The 18,578-nt window shown below is 38.4% G+C and overlaps 1 protein-coding gene across 28 annotated transcripts in view; it reads right to left on the bottom strand.

Annotated features, from left to right (window-relative positions):
• The window catches only part of PTPRD (protein tyrosine phosphatase receptor type D), a 2,215,209-nt gene that overhangs the window by 1,426,248 nt on the left and 770,383 nt on the right, over positions 1-18,578 (bottom strand). For all 28 annotated transcript variants that reach the window (XM_080668837.1, XM_080668841.1, XM_080668865.1 and 25 more), the window contains one exon: positions 6,430-6,471. The gene's annotated coding sequence lies outside the window, so the exon portion shown is untranslated. The remainder of the gene's footprint in view (positions 1-6,429; positions 6,472-18,578) is intronic.

Here is an 18,578-nt window from a genome sequence, read left to right as displayed (position 1 = left end):
AGCAGCACAATTTACAATAGCTAAGATTTGGAAACAGCCTAGGTGCCCGTCAGCAGATGACTGGATCAGAAAACTATGGTACATCTACACAATGGAATACTATGCTGCCATAAAAAGAAGGAATTCTTACCATTTGTAGCAACCTGGATGGAATTGGAAAACATTATGCTAAGTGAAATAAGCCAGTCAATGAAAAAAAAAAAAAAACACATGATCTCACTCATTTGTGGATAATGAAAAACATTATAAACTGATGAACAAAAAGATAGTTACAGAGGCAGTAAAGCATCAAACATACTGTCAAAATACAGCGGGAAGGTTAGGGAGAGGTGGGGAAAATGAGAGATCAACCAAAGGACTTATATGCATGCATATAAGAATAACCAACGGATGCAAAACATTGGGGGGTGAGGGCATGTATGGGAGTGTGGGGGGGGGGGGGCAATGGTAAGATATGTACACATATAATACCTGAATAAAAAAAATCTTAAAAAAATAAAATATAAAAAATAAAAAGAAGGTTTATTACAGAATTATTTTCCCATGGATGGTCTATTTCAGGGGTCCTCAAACTTTTTAAACAGGGGTCCAGTTCAGTGTCCCTCAGACCATTGGAGGGCCAAACTATAGTTTAAAAAAAAAACTATGAACCAATTCCTATGCGCACTGCGGGCCCGGGATGAGTCGGCTGCTAAGCAGGACAGGCAGCACACCCGGAGGGCCGGATAAATGTCCTCGGAGGGCCGGATAAATGTCCTCGGCGGGCCGCATGTGGCCCGCGGGCCATAGTTTGAGGACGCCTGGTCTATTTAGTACAACAGCAAAACTTCACAGGAATTCAGGCAATATAACAAAGACAGGGAATTTTACTGGAACTCTCTTTAGGATCATTTCCTTAGCACTTGTTTGTAATAGAAAAAGATGCAAAGGAAACTATCCAATTACATCTTTTATATTCTACTTGAAAATATTTAATATTTACTTTTTAGTTAAGTTATATGCAAGTGGTGGCTCATCTATATGTGCATAAGACTGTTTAAATCTACACTAATAAAAGAGAAACATGCAAATTAACCATCACTCTGCTATGTCCACCAACCAATCAGAGCAAGTATGCAAATTAACCCAACAAAAGATGGCGATTAATTTGCATATGCAGACGGAGTGAAGACTGAAGACAGCATAGAAGGAAGAGGGAGGGAAAGCAGAAAGCGAGGCAGTGGTGGCAGCGGGAGGGAAAGCATGGGGGGGTGGAGGGGCGGCGGCGGTGGGAGGAAAAGTGCAGGGCGATTGTGGGAGGGAAAGCACAGGGCAGCAGTGAAGGCGGGAGTGAAAGCGTGGGGTGGGGGGCAGAGGCGGCGGGGGAGAAGGGAAAGCAAGGGGGAGAGGGTGGGAGAGGTGGCAGTGGCAGGAGGGAAGCCCACTGGAAGCCCTGTTCTTGCAGGAATCTTCCTGCAACGGGCCTCTAGCTCAATTATAAAACAAAATATGTAGGAGTGTGCAGATTAAGCATCCTGCAATTTTTAGCACAGCAGCTTCTGGGCTTAAGAAAGTCTTTCTTAGAACTTATACAACTCAACACCAGGAAGACCAACAATCCAATTCAAAAATGGGTAAAGGCCCTAAATAGGCATTTCTCCAAAGAGGACATACAAATGGCCAAGAGACAGATGAAAAAGTGTTCAACATCACTAAATATCAGAGAGCTGCAAATTAAAACTACAATGAGGTATTACCTCATACCTATCAAAATGGCTATTATCAATAAATCAACAAACAAGTGCTGGTGAGGATGTGGAGGAAAGAGAATCCAAGTGCACTGTTGGTGGGAATGCAGTCTGGTGCAGCCACTATGGAAAACAATATGGAGTTTCCTCAAAAAACCTAGTGATCCCACTTCTGAGAATATATTCCAAGAAACTTGAAACACCAATCAGAAAGAACATATGCACTCCTATGTTCATAATAGCATTATTTACAATAGCCAAGATCTGGAAACAGCCCCAAGTGCCCATTAGTAGATGAATGGATGAAAAAGCTGTGGTACATTTACACAATGGAATACTATGCAGCTATAAAAATGAAGGAACTCTTACCCTTTGCACAATATGGATGGACCTGGAGATTATCATACTAAGCATAATAAGCCAATCAGAGAAAGACAAGTACCATATGATCTCACTAATATGTGGAATCTAATGAACAAAATCAACTGATGAACAAAATAGAGCCAGAGGCATGGATACATGGAACAGACTGACAAATGTCAGAGGGAAGAGAGGTGGGGAACTGGATAAAGGAATGCGAAGAAATAAGGTAAAGAACATATATGCATAGCCCATGGACAAAGACAATAGTATGGTAAGAGTCGAGGAATAAGGGGCAGGAATTGGGTGAAGGGAAAGTGGGGGACATCTGCAAATAGTGCCAAGAATAAAGAATTTAAATCTATATATATAAAAGCCTAAGCGACCATTACAACCAGTCAACTGAACGACCGGTCAACTGGTCACTATGATGCACACTGACCACCAGAGTGTAGACCAGGGGTGCGCAAACTTTTTGATTCGAGGGCCACAATGGGTTCTTAAACTGGACCGGAGGGCCGGAACAAAAGCATGGATGGAGTGTTTGTGTGAACTAATATAAATTCAAAGTAAAGGAGTGGAGGGGAGAGCAAGAGAACCGGATAGAACAGCTGGATCTGGCCCGCGGGCCATAGTTTGCCCAAGGCTGGTGTAGACGCTCAACGCAGGAGCTGCCCCCTGGTGGTCAGTGTGCTCCTACAGCCAACCTTCCATAGCAGGCCAACCTCCCGTGGTCTCTTCCCCTGGCTGGCTGGCCCGGATCGGCCCTGATTGCCAGCCAGGCGAGGGACCCCACCCATGCACAAATTCATGCACTGGGCCTCTAGTAAATAAATAAAAAGGAAGTCTTTCTTAAGTATCCAGAAACATTAAGTTTCTGGACTTGAAAAAATAGGTATTTTATATAAATTTTGGTGTTTGTGTGTTTTTTTGTTCAGTTGTTTTTCTTAGTAGGAAATGCAAACAATTTCAGCGAAAAAGCAATTGGAAATTCATAGGAATGATTTATTATAAAAATATTTATTTCCTTTTAAATCAAAACCAGCTTTTAACCCAGTCCTCCTATTTCTTTTTTCTATGTTAGCCATTATAATTTCATGTAACATAACATAATCACAGGAGTTATACCCTGTTACCTTCTCCATGTTCTACTAGTTAGAAGCAAGTCAGAGGTCCTGTCCATACTCAAAGGGAGTGGATCTCACAAAGGTATGAAAATCAGGAGTCAAAATTCATGGGGGCCATATTAGAATGTGTTCATCATGTTCATCATATATAATGTAAAACACATATCAAAGTTTCAAGAAAGAATAAAAACCACACATATACCTACTACATAGAGATAATCACCTTTAATTATCCTGGATGTGTTTTTTCCCCCCTCTTTTCCTATGTGTTATCTTTGAACCCTAATTTCTAACAAAAGCACATATGAATATCTGTGTGTTTCTGTGTTTTATATACATATATATTTAAACGCATATGTATAAAAGAGGAATAGTACTATAATATTATTTCACAGCTTGACCTGTTTTTTAATAAACACAATCTCTTTAAATACTCTCCCAAATAATTAATTTTTATAATTAAAATATCTTATATATTTAAACTTTATTTAAGTTTATGTTATTTAATTTGTTTCTCATTATCATGTTATAAATAACACTATGTTAAACACCATTACAAACCAATCAATATTAATCCTTTAAAAATAACCTAAATGCACCTTAAAATCTATACCTTCAAAAACAATGTGGGAGGACTTCACTTCCCAATTTCAAAACTATACCTTTATTACTATCATCTCTGTTCAAACTATAGGTTCCTAACTGATTTCTCTACATTTATTCTTAAGATCTTCCCACCCTTATCCTCTATATTTTACTAATATCTGCCCAGTTCATCATCATCTTTTAGGAAGGCTGAAATGTCAACCACTCTAGGAAGCCAGATTGATTAAAATGACTTTTCTATATGACTCCTTCATTGGCACCTCTCCACTGAAGTATGTTACCACATTGTGTTAAAATTATGAGTTTAGGCATTTAGTTCTCTGCCAAATGTCTCCTCTATTTTAAGATTAGAATTCCCTTGGCAGCAGAGAACATATCTTTCTTCTTTGTACCCTTAGCACTTAATACGGTATATGACACATAATAATTTCTCAATAAGGAAAATGAATCAAACGACTGAACTAAATTAAGATATTTAGGGTATACTATGGAGTTGTGATTTTTCTAAGCCATCTACATTTTACAATGCAGTTTTCTATCTTTGAGCACACTAACAAAACCTAAAATTAAATGAAAGACATGCAAACACTCTTATACAACATGAAGATCCTTTGTATCACATGCAACTCTTAAAAATAATTAAATATAAAAATACTTAAGAAGTTTGCAACTACTCCTATTCCTCCAAAAATAAACACTAATGTTATTGCATAGGCTTACATAATCCAAAACTTACACATGTATATTAGAGTCATTCTCTTCTATTCAAATAATTATCAAGAGGATTACTGAGGTTAGTACAATATCCATCTCATTACAGAAATGGAAATAAAATAATATTGTTTCTGTGTTTAGTACATAACAGATATAAGAGGTACTCTATTATAAGTACTTAATTTTAAGACCCCTGTGATAATTATTAGAAAATCACTTTGTATTTGAGGTAAGCTACTTAATGACAGAGTGGCCCTTCAGCCCCAGGAAGGTCCAATTTCAAAGCCATGATGCTCTTAACTTCTTCACACTATGAGAACTCCTAGTTTCAGTTCACTGCCAGAAATATTGTTTTCTCAAAATATCAGAGAGAACAGCAGGCTCGAGGTTGCAGCTACACGTCTATGGGAAACTAAGATTATTTGCCTTGTGCTATGTTTGATTTAGTTTCCTACCAAATGTCATGCTAAAGCCTTGACACAACAGAGATTTGTGCCTGGAGCCATCCATTCCCTGTCTGCCCGTGTACATCAGCTGGCATATTTTCTTTGGATACACTAAAGTCACACCAGTTTCAAAATAGGGACTGAAAATGACTAAAAGGAAAATTTTAAAATAAGATCAAGAAAAAATCTGGGAGTTTGTTTCAATTTTGACATCTCAAAAAATGATCTATGTATGCATAAAGATATGCTTATAGAATACTTCATTTTTTCAGATAAGAGTAACATGGCAAAACATAAACAGTATGTTTTAAGCCAAATTTCAATTATGATTATGTGTAGGGAAGTATATTTCCCTAAATAGTATGTTTGCATAAAATAGAATAGGCATGAATTATTACTAATGATAGCATATATGTCCACATTTTTCTTATAACCATAGACCAACTCCCATTTTTCCTTTCAATATATAATTACTGTGTCATGCAGAAAAATAAGAATACTGCCTCACCAGGACCCTGAATAGGATAAATGATCTAGAGGAGCTTTAGAGAAACTATGCAGACATTTCTGAAACTATTTGATACTTAAATACCTCCAGAGAAATGACATCAAACCTTATCCTAGAGCTCACTTAAATCCTGTATGTGTTAGCTAAGCATTTATTTCTCTTGCTACTTCATCCATAGAAGAAGACTGATTTTGATAGTTTCTATATGGAAAATTCATTACATCAGTCTTTATTTTTCTCCACTACAGTCCCTAAGATATTAGTTCATTTGGTCTTTAATTAGTTGTTATTTTAAATAATTTTAAAGTAATTTCACTCTTTGTTTACCATAGTGGGGACATCATATATATTTTCTTTCAGCTCCCTATTAGGAATCAAGGTCACTATAAGTCATGATCTTTATAATGATCTATGTTGACACTTTTTTTTTAACAATAGAATTCCATTTTGACATTATAGGACTCTCTTTATTGGCCTTGTGCCATCCACTTATCTTTCATGTAGTGAATTTATATACTTCTTACTCAGCTGTGTTTGCTTATTTTCCTGTTTGTTTCCTTTGTTCAAGTTGATTTAGAACTTTAAAGTAATCTCACTGTTTGGGTACCCAGACCATAGACACTCCTAAGTAGTTCTTGACAGACAATTTAATCCACATATATCCTATTTCAATAATGCATCAACCATTTGAGAATAGGTTGTATTAAAATAGGTTGTATGAATTAAGGCTTTCTGTGCCCAGGCAAGGATATGCATTTGATAATCAGATTTTTGATTCTGATGTTTTCTCACTAGTATCATATGTTTTTCAGATGTAAGCATGTATATAATTTATGTGAATATGTATTATAACACCATATGTGACAGTAATGAAATTATTATCATACATTTTTACACTTTCCTCATGGAGAAACTTTCAAATATATTTAAAATGTGCATACCTTTGTCCAAGGCACATCCTGCTGTGGTCTCAGGACAGGAACCTAATGTAAGAAATAAATATACATTCTTATTAATATACTGAGTATAGTAAATAGATTGAGAAATACCAATACATAAAACTAAAACTAAAGTATGGTTTAAAGTTCAACCATTGCTCATGTGTATCTGCCCATTAACTTAAAACAGATGTTCTATCTTTTATCTTATTGGGTAAAGTTCATTAAGAAAAAAAGGACTGTCATAGCTAGTGTGACTCAATGATTGAGTGTCAACCCAGTAACCAAGAGATGGCAGTTCGATTTCTGGTCAGGGCACATACCTAAGTTGTGGGCTCCATCCCCAGAAGGGGACATGCAGGAAGCAGCCAATCGATGATGTTTCTCTCTCATCAATATTTCTATTTCTCTATCCCTCTCCCTTCTTCCCTCTGTAGAAATCATTTTTTTTTAAATGGAATAGAGGACAGGAGAAAATATTATGATATACTTCTCAACCTGAATCTCCAAATGAGCTCTATTCCTTTATGTCCTGAAATAAACTTTGTTTCCCCAGAAAGAAATTTAGAAACATATTCAGTTCCTGATACACAAAGGTCAATTTTAGTCAAAAACTCAGAAATCACTTTTCAAAAATGCTACATGAATTATTAGGATTCAAAACAGGAAGATGAAGAAGTGGGTTAAATAGATTTTATGGTAATAAAAGCCTTATGATATTTGTTCATCAAAAACATGGCAGTGGAGTACAAATTAAAGTTAACACAGTAATAATAGTATTTCAAATTTTCAGGCAGTGAAACTAGAATGTATGTGCAGATAATAGATTTAAACATGTTCAAATGAACTTCAGTACCTTAAAAATCAATGAAAGTATAAAGAATCACTAAATCCCAGTATTTCTGTCATTTCTTTCTGGTTTAGCATTCTATTAGATACAGTGCCACATTTCCAAATATGTTCACCTACATAAAAGCTCAGCTCTAAATCTAAGAACTCTCAGTGCGAATTTGATAATACAAATTACAAAAACTTCAATAATGTAGAATGAAAGAACCACTCACTTTGTTCATATTTTTTGGCATCCTTTCTGACTGAAATTTCCAGATGTCAGGAAAAAAAGAAAAGAAATAAACTTCTTTTCTGATCTCTATCCATAGTTTGAAATAGAAGTTTTACCATGAATGATAAAGAGTACCCACAAAGTACAAATAAAAATTAATGTTTCTTCTATATTTAAGGCTCGCAAGCTCAAAGAACTTCAGCTGTAGACATCACCTGAATGGATAACCAAGTAAACTGGACTCAGACTACGAGTTCAGGGATTCTCATTGTTGTGCCCACGCGCCTTGAGAATTCCTAGGCGAGGGGGGAAACCGAGCCGCTGAGTGGCCCAGAATCCCACTCAGCCAATACAGTAGGTCCTCGGGTATGTCGGAGATCTGAGCGACATAACGGGATTTTCGCCGTAAGTCGGACCTCAGAACCCACCTCCATAAGCACTACGTCACTCACATGGAGCACAGACACAGCAGTAATGAAGTGACACAGTAACAAACATTTAAAAGAAAGATAACAATTCCTGACCTTGACTTGTGGTAAATAAATAATAAAAAACATAAAGCACATACGTACCTACGTGGAAATGACGGAACTTTTTTTATAAATAAATGGGAGATGGACATAACCATGAAACAACGTACGTCCAGTCCCACGTAACCCGAGGACTGCCTGTACTAAAGCAGAGCAGACGCATGTGTGGAAGCACACACACTGACTTAAGGAGTCTGCACTACACTACACACATTTATAAATGTAAGCCAAATTATTTATGTTATGGCCCAAACTAGAAATTTCAGACTTCCTGGATTTAAATGTTAGCCCTGGGTTACTAGCTAACATGGATGCCAGAAAGGGGGAAGGAGATCCACCAAAGGACTTGTATGCATGCATGTGAGCATAACCCATGGACACAGACAGTAGGGGAGTAAGGGCATGTGTTGGGGGGTGGGAGCGGCTGGGGAGAGGTCAATGGGGGAAAAAGGAGACTTACGTAATACTTTAAACAATAAAGAATTTAAGTTAAAAAAACCTCTCTGAATCTCAGGTGTTTTTTTGCTTATAATGAAAATATTGTAAAGATTAAATGCTTTAATATAAATAAATTAATTAGAACCCTTTCTGAAACATAGTAAGCAGCCAATAAATGTAAGCTATTAAAAACTATATTTGAAAATTAAAAATAATTCTTCAAAAATAATATTCAGTAATTTGGGTATTTAAACAAATACGTTAATTGATAGTTCTACTCCACTATTCATTTCCCAGTGTGAAAACATTAGTTTATATTTCTTCTTTTTATATTCACACAATTACAATTATGTGCAAAGTAATTGAGAAACACATGCATGGGTGTCAAACTTTATTTATAAAAGAGTCATCAGAAAAATTAATATAAAAGGGACAGGAGTTTCATATTTACTTTAGTTAGAATGAGGCATTTTCAATGTTATTTAATAGTTATAATTCTATTTTCTATGTTCTACTTGTGATCTGGCAAGACTAGAGCAACAACCATCTCACTTAATGAAGGCAAGCACCAAAAGTTTTCCACAGGCTGAGCAGGAATCCAGTTGTCTAAGACCCATGTGAGTAGAGTACGGGACGAAGAGAAAATACAAAGATCTAGATAGTCTGTTCCACTGCCAGGCTATAATTTATCACTGAGAGACATGGTATCAACCACATCTGAGTTGGACTTAAAAGAGAAATCAATCTCCAGCTTCTAAACTCTCCATTGCATTAGCCATTATGAATAGTCAGGGCTTCAAACAGAGGATTAAGTTTGCTTGCTCTCATTTTTTTCTCTTAGGACCATATACCCTTATAATGAGAAAAGTTGTAGAAATAAAGGGAGGAGGAGATATACTATTTTTAAAGATTGGTTTAATTGAACTAAGCATAGGCTAGAATTAAAAGAAAAATGACGTGAGAAAATGAGTATTATTATTATATAAATAATAAACACTAATAACAAAGGAAAAGAAAGAAAGGAAACGATGAAACACCTATAGCCTCAATAAGGAAAGTTCTAAATTTCAAGTCTGAAAAGTGGGCGATATTCTTGGTAAATTTTTTTCTGGTCAGAAGCTATTTTATAGATCTTGGGGTTATATTAAAGAGGATTATGGTGGTGATCTGTCCACATTGTTTCATATTTTTAACTCAAGGATCTTCTGCCAGCAGTAACTAACCCTACCCCTTAAGAGTCCCTCCATCACCACACACACACTGATGGGGATACTTAGCAATTTCTGTAGACATATTTGGTTGACAGAAATGGAGTGAGTTGCAACTGGCACCTAGGAGATAGAGGCCAAGGTTGCTGCTAAACATGCTACAGTTCACATGACAGCAGCCCCCCCCCCCCCACCTAAGAAAGAATTATCCAGCCCAAAATATCAGTATCAATTGTGATACTGAGAAACCCTATCTGATTTAGCACAGGGGGTGGGGTCCTCCTACCTTAGCTCTTCACAAACCCTCCCAAATTATGAGATCACATCATTTACTTTACATAGAAGGAATCTTCCAGGAAAAAGAGAACTAACCTTGGTCAAGGGTCCTGACAGATAATATTTCACTTGCTAGTAACCTGCTTAGACCTTGTCCATCTAATATTTAGTGTGGCTATGTATTAAACCCAGGGTGACCAGATACTAATTACCAAGCTTTTTATACGACACCATCTAAACCCTATAGGTAACTGTAATTCCACTTTTTTAAATTTTTTTATTGATTTCAGAGAGAGGGATAGGAAGAGAGAGGGTTAGAGAGATAAAAACATTGATGAGAGAGAAATACCATCAGTTGGCTGCCTCCTGCACTCTCCCTACTGGGGACTGGGCCCACAACCCTGGCATGTGCTCTGACCAGGAATCAAACCAGTCACCTCTTGGTTCATGAACTGATGCTCAACCACTGAGCACACCAGCCAGGTCCTACTCCTTTTCTTAAATGTTCTCCAATGTCAGAAAGTATTTCAGTAAATTATCTTTTTGTTAGTTTTACTCTTGTAAACAGCAATAACTTCAAAGCCAGGCATTATCTTGTTTGAAGTAGTTATATGAAGTGATAGATTATTTGCCTTATCATTATAAAAACTTGATATTTTTAATTTACACCAAAGTAACAACTGAATTACTTTAAGCAAAACTAACATACATTTCTATTAAATACATAAAAATATAATAGTGCACTGATTGAACTAAAATTAATCCTTGGAAATAGTATATTCTCCACCCCAGGTCAAGTCTCCTTCCATCACCACCACACTTACCCTCCGCCCCCCCCCCCACCGCCATTAACCTCTTCTACCTCCCCATCTCCCTTTCCCTCTGGTAATCACCATATTGTTGTCTATGAAGCATTTTTTTTTTCTTCTTAATCCTTCACCTTTTTTTCACCCAGACACCCTATAAGTTTCCCCTCTGACAGATGTCAGTCTGTTCTCTGTATCTATGAGTTTGTTTCTATTTTGTTTATTTTATTCATAAAATTCCACATATAAGTAAATCATATGCAATTTATCTTTCTCTGACTGGCTTAGCATAATACTCTCCAGTTCTATATACAAATTCAATTACAATTTTTTTTTTAATAAATGAAATGTTACTGCTTAACATAAAGCATAACTGCATTATTCTCATTTTTCTCCTTTGGGAATATCTCATTACGATCATGTTGCTCAGAATATTTAGTCTGTAAAGTATGAATGTTTCCTTGATATTAAGTGGGATTTTCAACCTAAAAAACATGCCATGTTTCAATTTGTTGATTGTCCTCAAGAACTTTTTCTACAAATGCCAGAAATCTGGGGGAGGGGGAAATTGATTCCTTAAAACAATTCATTCATTACAGTTGGATTTCTACAACTAAATCAACGTATTGGCAGCAGAAGGAGGGAAAGAATCACAGTGTGTTGTTTATGTTATTACTAGAGGTCCGGTGCACAAAATTAGTGTACTGGGGGCAGGAGGGGGGTCCCTCAGCCTGGCCTGCACCCTCTCCAATCTGAGACCCCTCAGGGGAGGTTCGACTGCCAGTTTAGGCCTGATCCCTCTCGCAATCTGGGACCGCTGGCTCCTAACCGCTCACCTGCCTGCCTGCCTGATCACCCCAACCCCTCTGCCTGCCTGCCTGATCACCCCTAACTGCCCTCCCCTGCTGGCCTAATCACCCCTAACCACCTCTGCCTCAGCCCCTGCCACTATAGCTTTGTTCAAAAGGAAGGCAGGATGACCGGAAGATGTCCGGTCATCCCAGTCTAATTAGCATATTACCCTTTTATTAGTATAGATTGCTGTGATTCAGTTTAGAGTAAACTTGGAAATGGTCAAAAAGCAATGCAATGCCACAGGACTTACATATCCCTCCTGTGTTTTGAGCACAACAAGAGATGTTATTACAGAACTAGAACAAAGTCAACAATCATTTCATTCATCTAATCACTACTCTATTTAAAATAAATTAAATGAATATCACAATGACATATGCCCCTATGCCCAATATGAATGCTTTAGAGTTGGTCAAGATTTTAGTTTTTTTTCTCCCACATTAATAACTATTAGTCACCATGAAGAGACTATACAGTATATATATATACAATCTCGAGATATATCAAAGTCAATAATTTAATATCATGCCTTATTTCTATTTCTTTAAAGATGCCAAGTAAAAGTTGCTAATTTATGCATGAGTAAGTGAATGTATTTAGAAGCTGCATTAAAATTTTATTATCTACGAGAGGCCCGGTGCACGAAATTCGTGCACGGGGGTGGGGGGGTTGTTGTCCCTCAGCCCAGCCTGCACCCTCTCCAATCTGGGACCCCTCAAGGGATGTCCGACTGCCCGTTTAGGCCCGATCCCACCGGGACCGGGCCTAAACGGGCAGTCGGACATCCCTCTCACAATCCAGGACTGCTGGCTCCCAACTGCTCGCCTGCCTGCCTTCCTGATTGCCCCTAACCGCTTCTGCCTGCCAGCCTGATCACCCCCTAACCACTCCCCTGCCAGCCTGATTGATGCCTAACTGCTCCCCTGCCAGCCTGTTTGCCCCTAACTGCCCTCCCCTGCAGGCCTGGTCACCCCTAACTGCCCTCCCCTGCAGGCTTGATTGCCCCCAACTGCCCTCCCTTGCAGGCCTGGTCCCTTCCAACTGCCATCCCCTGCTGGCCTGATCACCCACAACTGCCCTCCTTTGCAGGCCTGTTCCCTCCCAACTGCCCTCCCCTGCTGGCCTGATCACGCACAACTGCCCTCCCTTGCAGGCCTGGTCCCTCCCAACTGCCCTCCCCTGCTGGCCATCTTGTGTCCACATGGGGGCAGCCATCTTGTGTGTTGGAGTGATGGTCAACCTGTATATTACTCTTTTATTAGATAGGATGGAGGTGTGGTGCACAGGTGGGGGCCAGATGGTTTGCCCTGAAGGGTGTCCCGGATCAGGGTGGGGGTTCCCTTGGGGCATGGGGAGGCCTGGGCGAGGGGCCTGTGGTGGTTTGCAGGCCGGCCATGCCCCCCGGCGACCCAAGTGAAGGCCCTGGTATCTGGGGTTTATTTATCTTCTACAATTGAAACTTTGTAGCCTGGAGCAGAGCCAAGCCTTTTGCTCGCTCTGTGGCGGCAGCTATTTCTGTTGGGATTTATGTATCTTCTATAATTGAAACTTTGTAACCTTAAGCGGAGGCCTGGGCCAGCCAGGGTGTGCGGAAAGCTTGGCTTCCTCCATTGCCATGAGCAACCCTAGACTCCTGCTCTCTCCAGCTCCGTGGCTGCCACCATTTTTGTTGGGATTTATTTATCTTCTATAATTGAAACTTTGTAGCCTGGAGTGGAGGCCTGGGCCATCAAGGGCACGCAGAAAGCTTGGCTTCCTCCATTGCCAGGGAAACCCAAGCCTCCCTCCTGCTCTCTGTGGCCACAGCCATCTTGGTTGGGTTTATTTGCATATTCTCTCCTGATTGGCTGATGGGCGTGGCTTGTGGATGTAGCAGAGGTACAGCCAATTTGCATATTACTCTTTTATTAGATAGGATATCTTATTCATGTTGTAAAGCATATAATAGCTTTATGTCTCTAATGGCCAAAATTGGATATATCCACTTCCTGACTGAAATGCAACTAACCGTATCACATATGTCACATTTGTAAGCATAAGCCACAGAGTTCACCATGGAAGCCGTTCTCCAGGGTACATCATTTTTCCCTGTCAAATCTGTCAGGAGATCACAAGGATAGTGGCAGAGTGACTCCATATAACCTTATTGAAATGTTAAGTCCTAAAGCAACTTACTTTTCAACCTATCTTGGAGGAAATTGTCACTCCATTTTCATTTCCCTACTGATGTCTGACCCAATTTAAGGAGCTACTTCAATAGATATATTGTATTTGAATGAAGGATGTTATTTATAGTATGCAAACTGAACTTAAGAGAGTAAATGCAGTTATTACTAAATTTAATTTTTGTGTCTGCCTATTAAATATCCAGATGTGCTTGTGAACATAAAGAATCAAAACAAATTCAGAATAATCAAAGTATGTAATATATTTTTCTCTCATTAAAAAATAGTGATTATGCCATAATAATTACTGAATAAATAGAGAGGCATCATGAATAGTGTACTGCACATAATATTTTGAGGAGAAATCAGAAATTTTAATAGATCGGTGTTATGGGATGAATTCTGTCATCCTCAAAATTCATATGTTGAAATTCTAGCCCGTAGGTACCTCATAATGTTACTATATTTGGAGAGAGTCTTCTAATTCATAAGTTCACTAAACTTTAAACAAGAGCCTTCTTAACTTTGCCAACTGAATTCTAATTTATAAAGAAAATTACATTTGAGTTGGTTTAAATGACCAGAAACAGTGTAAGTCTACTGATTTTTCAAGATGTAAAACAGAGAAAAAAATTAAATATTCCTGCTGCTAAAAAATATGAAAGGTAATTAGGCTAAAATTAGATCATTAGGATGAATCCTAATTCATTGTGAATGGAGGACTCAGAGAAGATGGTGATCTACAAGCCACAGAGAGAGGCCCCCGAAGAAAATAACCCTGCAAACACCTTCATCTTGGTCAGAATTGTGAGGGGAAAAAAAATTTTCCCATTGTTTAAGCCTCCAGTCCGTGGTACTCTGTTATGCCAGATAAAAACACTAATATAATCGGTAATTTCCAAAGTTCAAGTAGAGCTCTATGCAACCATGTTAAGAGGTAAATTTTATCTTCAGTGTTCTCCTATGTTTCATTTAATACTAATTTCTTTCATGGGCTTCCTGCATACCTAATGCTCTTGATGTTCCCAGGTTTTGAGGGGTTGTCCATCAGTAGACATAAATCCTTTTCCTGCTTCTACAGATTTAACACTCAAAGAAATCCTGTCCTGACCTGAAGACACAGACTATCACAAAGACTTCCATTCCCAAGAACAGCTGGCCTATATCTGTATCTGAGGGTGTTTGTCAGAAAGAAAATCATAGCTTTTTTAAATAAAGCAAGCCTTGTGTTATTATGTTTTGTGTTGACAGTCATGAGCAGGAGTGATGAAATTGCTATCTGCACTCATTATTGGTGGTAGTATAAAGTGGAAAACAACTTGTCACCATGTATCAAACTCTTAAAAATATTTGCTCCCTTTCACCCAGTTATTGCACTTCTGGGAATCTCTTGAAGGGATATATCAACAGATGCTGTTAAACATTTATGTACTCTGATAATGTATTTCACTACTATTTGTACTAGCCTCTCTCCCCCCAAAGGAAACAGTCTAAATATATATATATATATATATATATATATATATATACCTAAACAACTTAATGACCTAACTATTGGTCAACTGGTCACTATGATGCGCACTGACCACCAGGGGGCAGATGCTCAATGCAGGAGGTACCCCTGGTGGTCAGTGTGTTCCCACAGCCAACCTCCCATGGGCCCCCCCCCCCCCGCCCCCCGGCCAGCCAACCTCCCACTGCCCCAATCAACCCTGATCACTGGCCAGGCGGAGGGACCCCGCCCATGCACAAATTTGTGCATTGGGCCTCTAGTATCTTTTATTATTATTGATTTTTTTACAGAGAGGAAGGGAGAGTGATAGAGAGCTAGAAACGTCGATGAGAGAGAAACATCGATCAGCTGCCTCCTGCACACCCCCTACTGGGGATGTGTCCGCAACCAAGGTACATGCCCTTGACTGGAATCGAACCCGGGATCCTTCAGTCTGCAGGCCAAAACTCTATCCACTGAGCCAAACTGGTCAGGGTGGGCCTTTAGTATCTTAATAATAGATGAGAGAAACTAGGTTTCTCCCACAGGTAAGGAAATATTGTGCTTTTATTTGTAACCATGTTTTCAAAGACAATTTAGTTGCATGGGACTATTAAGAGAATTTCAAAATTTTACGTGAAAAGATAAGGATATAATAGGATTCAACTATATAAAATTCAACCCCCATAATCAGGAATTCCATTTACTTCCCCAAGCTCCCTTCCCTCTCTGTCCCCCTAAAATAAATAATCTCTTTTTATAAGTCAGTAAAACACTCAAAATTCCAAGAAACAGGCATGAGTCATAAGGTGTTTTTGGCATAGTCCTTCACCATCTTGGAGAGGCAGGGAGAAAGAAAATTTCCACATTTACAATCTGTGAATACAACCTGGTAACTGCTTCATTCTTTTACATTACAAATAATTGACAGTGCTGATATCCAATTACAACTTTCCTTTCTCCTTTGGAGGATCAATGGGTAGTCTTCCTTTATTTCCTAAGAGAGGTATCACAAAATATCTTACGAAATAGGATGTAAAAACTATTTCATATTTTACTCTATCCCTTGTTATAAGGTACATGTACTGTTTTATTGTAATGGAACAGTCTAAAATCTTGTTGTACTATGATTACCAAATGGAAGTTTAGCAACTTTCAGAAATGAAGAAAGCACTGTAAATGGCACATGGTCATGGATGTCAATTCCTCCTGCTGATGCACAATTCTCACCAGGATACTTGGAACATTTTACTGCCCAATTCTTTCTATAAATTCTGAACAGACATTTGTAAAGCCCTTTTGGTGTATAGTAAATACAGAGAGAATCAGGAAAGAAAACATATGGAAATGATCTTGGTGGTTATCTCTGAGTACTGATTTTCTTCTATATATTTTCTAATTATTTTCTTCCATGACCATGTATTTCCTTTACAGGCAAGAGCAATGTTTTATTCCAGAGAAGCAATGTGTTAACCTTCTCTTCTACCTATTCCGCAAACATAAGAAATGGGCTGGAGCCCCTAAGATAAGTGCACAACTGGTCTGCATACGCATTAAGGCCTCTTTCTGAGCCACACTGCTCTGAATGACTTGTGTTGGCAGCACTGTGGACATCAGGAGTCAGGGGCTGCAGGCTACAGTGCACCCCCCAGCTAGCAAATGTGACTCATCATGTGCTACCTGGTTCTCCATGATCACTGAAACACTTGAAGACTGATTTCCATTCACCTCCTCAAAGGTTTATCCAAATTCAATTTTTCTAAATTTAGTCACTAGGGCAGGGAGAATATCAATACATATATGCATTTTAGGAAACTGGCACCCTTTTAATTATCATTTCACTACTCAAACAATAATGTATTGAAGGCTCAAATTCCTTATGGCACAGTGAATACAATGATGATGTGGGGTCAGGTAATAGGATTCAGGCGCTAGTTCTCCCATTTATTAACCTGTGTTCTTGGAAAAATCACTTAGCTACACTGGAGATGATGATTACCTGAATAATCTCATTGTGAATATTATTCAGTTCAAAGGTATCTGTAAAGTGGTCTCTCTCTATATGGCTGATTTATCAGGCATTGATCATTGGTTTGAAGGAGCCAATATCAACCCTAGGTGCAAAGTTATACTTTTCTTTATTCTCACCCAAGTATATGTGTTTATTGATTTTAGAGAAAGGGGAAGGAAAAGGGAGAGGGAGAGAGAGAGAGAGACATCAATGTGAGAGAGGAACATTGATTGGTTGCCTCCTGTAGACATCATGATCCTGACTGGGGATCAAACCCACAACCTTCTGGTGTATAGGACTACGTTCCAACTGACTAAGCCACCCGGCCAGGGCCCAGATTATACCTGTAAATGTGATTTAAGGATCCTAATAGGAGTCTTGAGGAGTTTATTAAAAACATCTATGTAAACACTGAGCACTACAGTGTGTCATACTCTTAACATTTTTATTCAAGTTTTGTGAATATATTGTGAATCTAGCAAATCTCAAGGGTTAATTGTAATCCTCATTCCCTGACACATTTATGAAAGCACTTCATAAGTGTCTGACCTTCAAAAATTCAGAACCTAGAGCAACAGCAAACAAAATAATAGTGGAATTAACGAGGAGTGCTGCCATTACACTGGGTTTGCACGTCATTATTCTGAATGTAGCATTAGCACTTTGCAAGGAGGCAGGATGGAGGAAGCAGGCCCCTCATTATTCCTGAGAGCTGGACTTGAGCACCAGTTTGGAGATTTGAATGCTCCATTATCATCAGTCAATAACTGGCATATATGGATCTGTCATCCTACTGGATCATCAGCTAATTACAGTAATGATCAGATCTCATTTTCCTTTATCTTTTTAATTTTAACCACAGAGAGTTTTGTCCATGAAGGTCACTTGTTTAATGGTACTGCTAACGCAGACACATCATCATTAATACTTTAGTTAAAATATTTCTCTGAAGCTGAAGAGCTGGTTCCTTGTAAATTTTAATCCATGTTTTTTTTTTAGAAAGAAGATCAGGGTCCTAAATTCCAGTTGTGCAGGAAATTCTCTGGCATTGTACAAGTCATTTAACCTGTTTTGACCTCATTTTCTTTATTGTAGAATGAAATAATTAGCATTGCAATTAAGGATTCACTCATCATTAATATCTATTGTATACCTAAATGTTTCTTTGAGAAGAAGAGTGGTAGATGGGAGGTTCATACAGCATCAACACGCTAGAATTTTCTAATTGATCTCCCTGTCTTTAATCCTATCCCCATCTAATCAATCTTCCATTCCACTATAATGAGATTATCCAAACAGTGGATTCTG

This window comes from Plecotus auritus, assembly GCF_963455305.1.
Source record: "Plecotus auritus genome assembly, chromosome: 5".
NCBI classification, from domain to species: domain Eukaryota; kingdom Metazoa; phylum Chordata; class Mammalia; order Chiroptera; family Vespertilionidae; genus Plecotus; species Plecotus auritus.
The sequence above is the reverse complement of the archived record's forward strand: the minus strand, read 5'-3'. Positions and strand labels throughout refer to the sequence as shown.